The sequence below is a fragment of the Bubalus bubalis genome, chromosome 4 (genome assembly GCF_019923935.1).
Source record: "Bubalus bubalis isolate 160015118507 breed Murrah chromosome 4, NDDB_SH_1, whole genome shotgun sequence".
Lineage (NCBI taxonomy): Eukaryota > Metazoa > Chordata > Mammalia > Artiodactyla > Bovidae > Bubalus > Bubalus bubalis.
This window is the reverse complement of record NC_059160.1, coordinates 65,709,220-65,717,182: the sequence shown is the minus strand read 5'-3', so window position 1 is coordinate 65,717,182 and position 7,963 is coordinate 65,709,220.

Genomic DNA, 7,963 nt, shown 5'->3' with positions numbered 1-7,963 from the left:
GACAGTCAATTAAGTCATTAGAAAGGGTGAATTTGAGTAAGAAAATGAAGAGCCTATAATTTAGTGACTTCATTCTGTAATAGAGGTAACTTCCAGCCAGAAAATGCTGGGTCATTTTCTTTATGATATTCCCACTACTCAGAAGCCTTGGTTTCCTGGGAATAGTAAGGGATGCCATATGTGTTAAAGCTATTTCAAAACTGACTGAGATAACCAGCAGGTAATATTCATATATGTACAGACATAAGCAAAGCTGTTATGCCAGGGTGGAACTGCCCAGTTTGTTGACCTAAAATAACTAACAAACATTCACTAATTGAAAAAACGAGGGGAGCAACAAACAAAATCTTACAACTAATAGCTTTCAATAACAGGATGCATATTGCCTAATGTTCATTGCAGAACTATGTACAACAGCTAGGACATGGCAGCAACCTAAATGTTGCCTAAATTCATCAACAGATGAATGGATAAAGAAGTTGTGGTACATATATACACTGGACTATTAGCCATAAAAAGGAAAGATTGGGTCATTTGTAGTGATGTGGATGGATGTAGAGTCTATCATACAGAGTGAAGAAAGCTGGAAATAGAAAAACAAATATTGTATATCAATGCATATGTATGAAATCTAGAAAGATGGTACAGATGAGCCAGTTTGCAGGGCAGAAAGAGAGACACACACGTAGAGACAGACATGTGGAAGTGAGGAGGGGAGGGGATGGGTGAGACAAACTGGGAGCATAGGATTGACATACAAACACTGTAAAATAGCTAGTGAGAAGCTGCTGTCTAATACAGGGAACTCAGCTTGGTGCTCTGTGATAATGTAGAGGGGTGAGATGGGGGGGTTAGGAGGGAAGTTCAAGAAGGAGGGGATATATGGGTACATATAGCTGATTCACTTCATTGTACAGCAGAAACTAATGTAACATTGTAAAGCAATTATACTAAAAAAAAATGTATACATTTTGAACTAATTAAAGTACCAAGCTTTTATCTTGAAGAGTGAGGGAAAAAACAGAGGCAATTGGTTAGATAATTCAGGAGAAGATATGATAGTTAAGAAGTTCAGTACAATGGCTTCAGTAGAAATCCAAATAGACATGTAACAATGTTAATTTTATTACTTGCTTCGTCAATGACTAAGGGATCCTTAGGCTTTCCAGTTGACTCAGTGGTAAAGAACCCACCTGCCAATGCAGGTGCCTAGAAGACACGGGTTGGATTCCTGGGTCAGGAAGGTACCTTGGAGAAGGAAATGGCAACCCACTTCAGTATGCTTGCTTGGAGAATCCCATGGACAGAGGATCCTGGCGGGCTACAGTCTATGGGGTCGCAAAGAGTCAGGCACAACTGAACACGCATGCAGGCAAGGGACCTTTATGTGACTGTTTTCCTGGAAAATATTCTAATGCTCTTTTATTAATACTTGAAAATAGTTCCCAGAAAAAAATTACCTTTGATTGTTAACATCTGTCTTTTAAAAAGAGAGAGAGCTTTTATCAGGTTTGAAACATCTGATATGAGAAAATTCTGTTTTTATTTCCAAAGTCTTTGCATTGTTCCCAGATTTCATTCAAGCATTTTTCAGGAAATAATGATACATAAAAAGGGATAAAGTTGGGAAGAAAAATTAGATGAAACTTGCTAAAGGGGTGTGGCATTCATAATAAGTGTTTGCAATTTACTTCTGCATATTTATAGTGATTATTAGACAAAACCCAGCTGCCCCCTCCTCAGAGACCATTGTTCTCATTTGTGTTTTATATGTAATTACTCTGTATGCTGGCCTCCTGAAGCAGTAAGGAAGGGGTTCCTCTTGGTTTCCTCTTCCCCATTCAGTTTCCGTAGCCAGTGATAGCTGTCCACAGTTAAGCTTAAAGAATAACAGCTCATTATGAATACCCTATGTTAAAGGGCAGCTTCTTATGGGGGAGAATGTTTACCTTGATGATAACCAACTGACAGGGCTTCTGCCTTATTTCTTATGTCTGTAATAATGTCTGAAGTAATCTACATTATTATTCTTGATGTGTTTCTTTTAAATACACTTAATTAAAGATAGAAGGAATGAGAATTTTATGTTGTTGTCTATACAGTTGAACATGGCACCCCACTCCAGTACTCTTGTCTGGAAAATCCCATGGATGGAGGAGCCTGGTGGGCTATAGTCCATGGGGTCACTAAGAGTCGGACATGACTGAGTGACTTCCCTTTCACTTTTCACTTTCATGCATTGGAGAAGGAAATGGCAATCCACTCCAGTGTTCTTGCCTGGAGAATCCCAGGGACGGGGGAGCCTGGTGGGCTGCCATCTATGGGGTTGCACAGAGTCGGACACGACTGAAGCGACTTAGCAGCAGCATACAGTTGAACATGACACATTCTTTCTCAACCTGTAACGTAGAAACTAAACTGCCTAAGTTCAAATCCTGGCTCCACAATTTACTAGATTTCTGAGCAAATTATTTAACCTCCCCATATCTTAATTTTATTCTTTTTTAAAATGAAGGCAGCAGTCCTACTGATTATTTAAGGTTATTGTGAGGATTATATGAGATGGTGCTTGAAAAGTTCTTGGTACATTGGGTGACACATAATGAGCATTAAATACATATTTTTTTATCATTTTATTTATTTATTTAGACTGTGCTGGGTCTTCATTGCCACACAGGCTTTTCTCTAGTTGCAGAGAGTCGGGGCTACTCTCTTGTTATGGTGGGCTGGCTTCTCATTGTAGCGGCTTCTCTCGTTGCAGAGCACAGACTTTAGGGAGCATGGGCTTCAGTAGTTGTGGCTCCTGGGTCTAGAACACAGGCCCAATAGTTGTGGCTCACGGGCTTAGTTGCTGCACGGCATTTGGGATCTTCCTGGATCAGGGATTGAAACTATGTCTCCTGCATTGGCAGGTGGATTCTTTAACACTGAACCACCAGGGAAGCCCTCAGTACAGGTTAATCACAATAAACTACTGATTCTTCTCCAGGTGGTTTTGATATTTACCCATGCAGAGCTTGATGAAGCTCTGAGCCAGTTGCAAATAAAGGAAGGCATTCCAGGACATGTTTTCTATGAGCCTGCCTGCATAACCTATGCTCTTCTGAGTCCACGCTAGTCTTTGACAACCTGTTATTACCTCATTGTAAGATGTTTCATGCCAACTGTTCGAAATTTCTGAAACTGCTCAAAGTTTACACTTGAGAATCTTCACTGTGTCTATTTCTAAGGAACATTGGCTTTTCTTCAATAAGCTAAATAAAATACTGAAGCCAAATCTTATTGCATAAAAAAAGAGCTTCTTCCTCTGCCAGCATTTTCCCCCAGATAGCCTTAACTCTCACTCTCACCTGCTTCAGATTTTGCCTAAATTAATGTTCTCAGGGAAGCCTTTCCAGACCTGCCTGTTGAAAATCGTATCTTCCCTTTTCCTCAACTCACCATTGCCCGTATTTCCTTTACTGATCAATTTTTCTCTATAGCATATGTCACAACCTGACATTTTCTGTTCTGGTTATTGCTATTTAATTGTCTTTACTATCTTCTATAAGAACATAAAGTGTAAGTGGGCAGAGGTAATTTGACTTGTACCCACTCTCCTGTTGCAAGAGCCTAGAATAGCACTTGGTACATAGCGGACATTCACACATTCATTCCCATATGAGTGAATCAGTGAATGATTGACCGGAGTTGTTGGCTCTTTCCTTCTCTCCCTCTCTTCCAGGGGTTACTTTATAATTAGATTTTCTTGTTTCTTGTGCCTCTGTTCTCCTGAAATCTTGGGAGTATGGTTTTATAATCCAGTGTTCTCAGAGAGATAGTCATCCAAAATCGTTTTGGACCAAAAAAAAAAAAAAAAAGCCTCCTGCCCAGTTTTGAGGTCATGGGTACTTTTACCCCACCACAGTAAGTTATTCTTTCTGGTTGTATCTGTGTAGACCTGTAACCATTCCATCACCCGATCTACAGTCTGATGAAGCTTTGGTAGAAAGAGCAGTTGTGTTTAAACATGGGCTTGATCTAAGCTTCATACTGTGTCTTGGAAAAATAGCATTCTGAATGTGTGCTGTGAAGGACCTGCCAAGGAAGGAAAGGTTCCCAAAGTATATATTAATTCTTCAAGCCAGCTCCACAACTTACTAGCTTTCTGGGCAAACTGAATTGTATTTTGTTAAAAAAAATTATTTCCTTTTTAAGGAATTTTCCAAGCTTTTTCTACTATTGACAAACATCATTGCCCAACTAAATAAATCACCCTTGGAGTTCTCAAAACCTCTCAGGACACTTGTGTTACCTAGGAAGTGTTCTGCAGATAGATTAAACAGTCCTCCACATTATTTACCTTTTAGGGTTCAAATTCCTGCCTAAGGGAACAGATGCTATGATTTGAATAGTGTTGTCTGAATATGCATGACATGGAACACTCCAGACCATCACTGGAAACAAACTCCTTACTGTGTTGCATCTCCCAACTACAGATTTTCTTTCCTTCTCCTCCTCCCCCTCCTTCACCTTGTACTTTCCCTTCTCTCTTCTTCCTCTTCTTCTAAAAATTTTGAAGAAAATTTGGAGTTTTCCTTACACTTTTTATTTCTAGAGAACTTTTAAAATTTAGAGCTAAATTGGACCTCAGAGGCTGTCTAGTTAGTAATGTAAATGCAGATCCATCAACATTCATTTATTTATTCAATGCATGTTTATTGACTATATGTTCCACATAGATCCTGAATTGCAAGTTATTTTCTAAGGTCAAAAGGCGAAGATTGGGAAATCCTTGGTGGTCCAGTTGTTAGGACTCTTCACTCTCACTGCCATGCGCCTGAGTTAAATACCTTATCCAGGACCTAAAATCCCACAAGCCTCCTGGTACAATTAAAAAAGTAAATAAATAAAGTCAAAGATTGTAAGCTTTCTGGTTATATTCCATCATAGAAACTACCCTAGCTCAAAATGGACTTCTATCTGCAAACAATAGATAAAGCTTAGTTTAAAGGTAAATCTTACTGAAATGAAATGTGATTACTTATTTGTGGATACCATGTTTTATCCCATGAGAACACAGAAAATTTCAGAGGGTTGTTAAAGTTCTGAAAGATGTAAAAATGGGTGTAGGATGAAGGAATAACTTTATGAAGATGACTTCCATATTTGAAGTAGACCTTGTCAGACTTCTAGACATGACCTAATCAAGTGCTTCTAGTATAAATAATGAACTGTGGAAGGTTTCCCAAGACAGTCCTATGTGGCTAGCTCCACGGTTTTGAGAAAGCTGGAAATACTCTGGAGTTCTGGGGCAGATAGTAAATACAAACACAGAGATTTGGAATTGATGTTTCAGTAAATGAATTATAAAAAGCAATGGCCAGTGCAAGAATTGGAACATAAGAAGGCTCTGCTATGACTAGGAATCAAGTCAAACTAATGATAAGAAAGGATTTTCTTGCAGTAATAATTAATACCAACTCATAGCCATAAAGAATGGAGTCATATAATATTTTGGTCATTTCCAAAATATATCGAAATACAAAATTAGTGGAGCTTAACATATTAAGGACTGTTTAGACAATGCTTTTGAAAACCATTCACAATTCATTCAATACACTATGCTGTCTTGCACACCAAAGCTTTTTGCATCCCATTCCTTTTATCTATAATTTGCATTCCATTTTCAATGTATTGTCCTGAGTCCTGTTCGCTTGTTAGGACATCATATAGAGGCTATCTCTTTTAAATACCCCCCATAGCAATCAGTTCTTAACCATTATCATCACAGCAGGTGTCATAACCATCTAAAATTCTTTGTATACTTGTCTATCTCCTCTCTAAACTAAGAACTCCCAAAATACAGCAACTGTGTTTACTTATCACCAAAATCCTCAATACCTTACCAGTTTACTGGTACATCATTGGAGTCTAATAGATAACTTTTTAATGTTGATTGCTACTAAATGAAGATAAAAGCAGCTAAACATTAATATGAATTTAATGTTTACATTCTTCCTTCAAATTCAGCAGCCTAATCTTTGCTTTATTCTTTAATCAATTATAATGGTAATGCCTCTAGTGTCCCACGATTAATTAAAATATTTACTTTGGTTTAAAGTAGATCTATTTTCTCTCTTAAGAAAGGAACTTCTCATTCCCTACTTATGAGTGTTTTTGTAAAAAACAAAAAGAGTACATTGTAGTCATAAATTATTCATCCTTCTTGAATGTTAAAGTGCTTAAAAAGTCAGTCTTTTGGTATGTCTTTATTTTGTTCACATATTTTTGATTCATGATCTATTAATTTTACTTATTCCTAAGTCTGTTTCAGACTACTAGACAGACTGTCTTGCTGTACTACAGTCTGCATGTTATGCTGGCCATGAAAAGACATGTTTAAGTGTATGCTCTGTTAGGAAATAAAATAGAAAACTAGGCTTGTTCTCCAGATATTTGGTGTGCATGGCTCACTTTTCTCATGGTTGTGTTTATATTTCAGGAATGTTCGTTTGCCATTTGAATGACCATATTTGGAAAAGGGACACATTATTCCACTCTTTCTTATAATTTCATATATTTTGAACCAAAAATGCTTAACTTTTTCATTGGACTTATAAGTCATATACGTGCAACAGATATCCTTGAGTTTTAGTTCATCCCTAAACCTTTTCTCAATTATAGGAGCTTTATGACTGATGGTTTATTCATTTCTGCATTATTATATGTTTTATAAGAGTGAATTAATAATCAGGAAAATAAAATAATTAAAGTGAAAAAACAAAAGATAAAGCTGCCTAGGTGAATAAGAGTAAAAGAAGCTGGCAACTACCTCACTGGTTTGTTAACCTGGCATGATGGTTAGGCAGAGAGGGGAGTAAAGAGAGTGAAGCCCTACACAAAAGCCATCACAGGGCACAAGGTGTTCAACTCAGTTCAGTTTGGTCACTCAGTCGTGTCCGACTCTTTGCTACCTCATGGACTGCAGCACGCCAGGCTTCCCTGTCCATCACCAACTCCCGGAGCTTGCTCAAACTCATGTCCACCTAGTCGGTGATGCTATCCAAACATCTCAAGGTGTAGTTCTACAAAATGATCTATTGATGCCTTTTTGCATAACCTGATTCCAGTTTTCTGCTGTTCATAAACAATTTTTTGAATGTTTCTAACATTATTTTAGTTAATAATAGTAATTAGCTTCTTGATATTGCTTATAAATGACAATATTAACTATTAATATTACTACACTTTGGCTGTGAGGTCTTATAGTGTCAATTACAAGACACTGTTCCATTAAATATAATTATGTTTATTTTTTATCATTGTAGATATAATGACCAATTCACAGGGGGTTGCTGAGAAAAGGCCCCAAGATATTATCTTCATCCCAAAAAGTAGCTGAAAATGCATTTATTTTCTATAGGTTTTACAAACCACATTTGTGGGAATGAAGCAGGAACATTTGTTTGTTTATAGTAGTCCAAGGCACTTCATTCTTGAGTCAGGTTGGGAAGGCTTTTACAAAACCTATACCAAGGCCTATGCTGTGGAAGTGAAAGTGTTAGTCTCTCAGTCATGTCCAACTCTTTGCAACCTCATGGACTGTAGCCAGCCAGGCTTCTGAGTCTGCGGGATTCTCCAGGCAAGAATACTGGAGTGGGTTGCCATTGCCTTCTCCAGGGAATCTTCCTGACCCAGGGAATGAACCCAGGTCTCCTGCATTGCAGGCAGATTCTTTACTGCCTGAGCCACCAGGGAAGCCTATGGGGAAACCCTCAAATGTGCATTCAGCCCCATATTTTGCCTCCAAGAATGTGAGATGTGTGTTTTTGTGATCAATTATTGCCTTGAACTAATCTAAATATGTTCTAACAATAAGTAGAAACTGATAAATTATAGAACAAAATCAATTTCTTATGGTATCATTGGAATATTTGTCCAATTCCTTCATTTTACAAATAAAGAACTTGAAGAATGATTA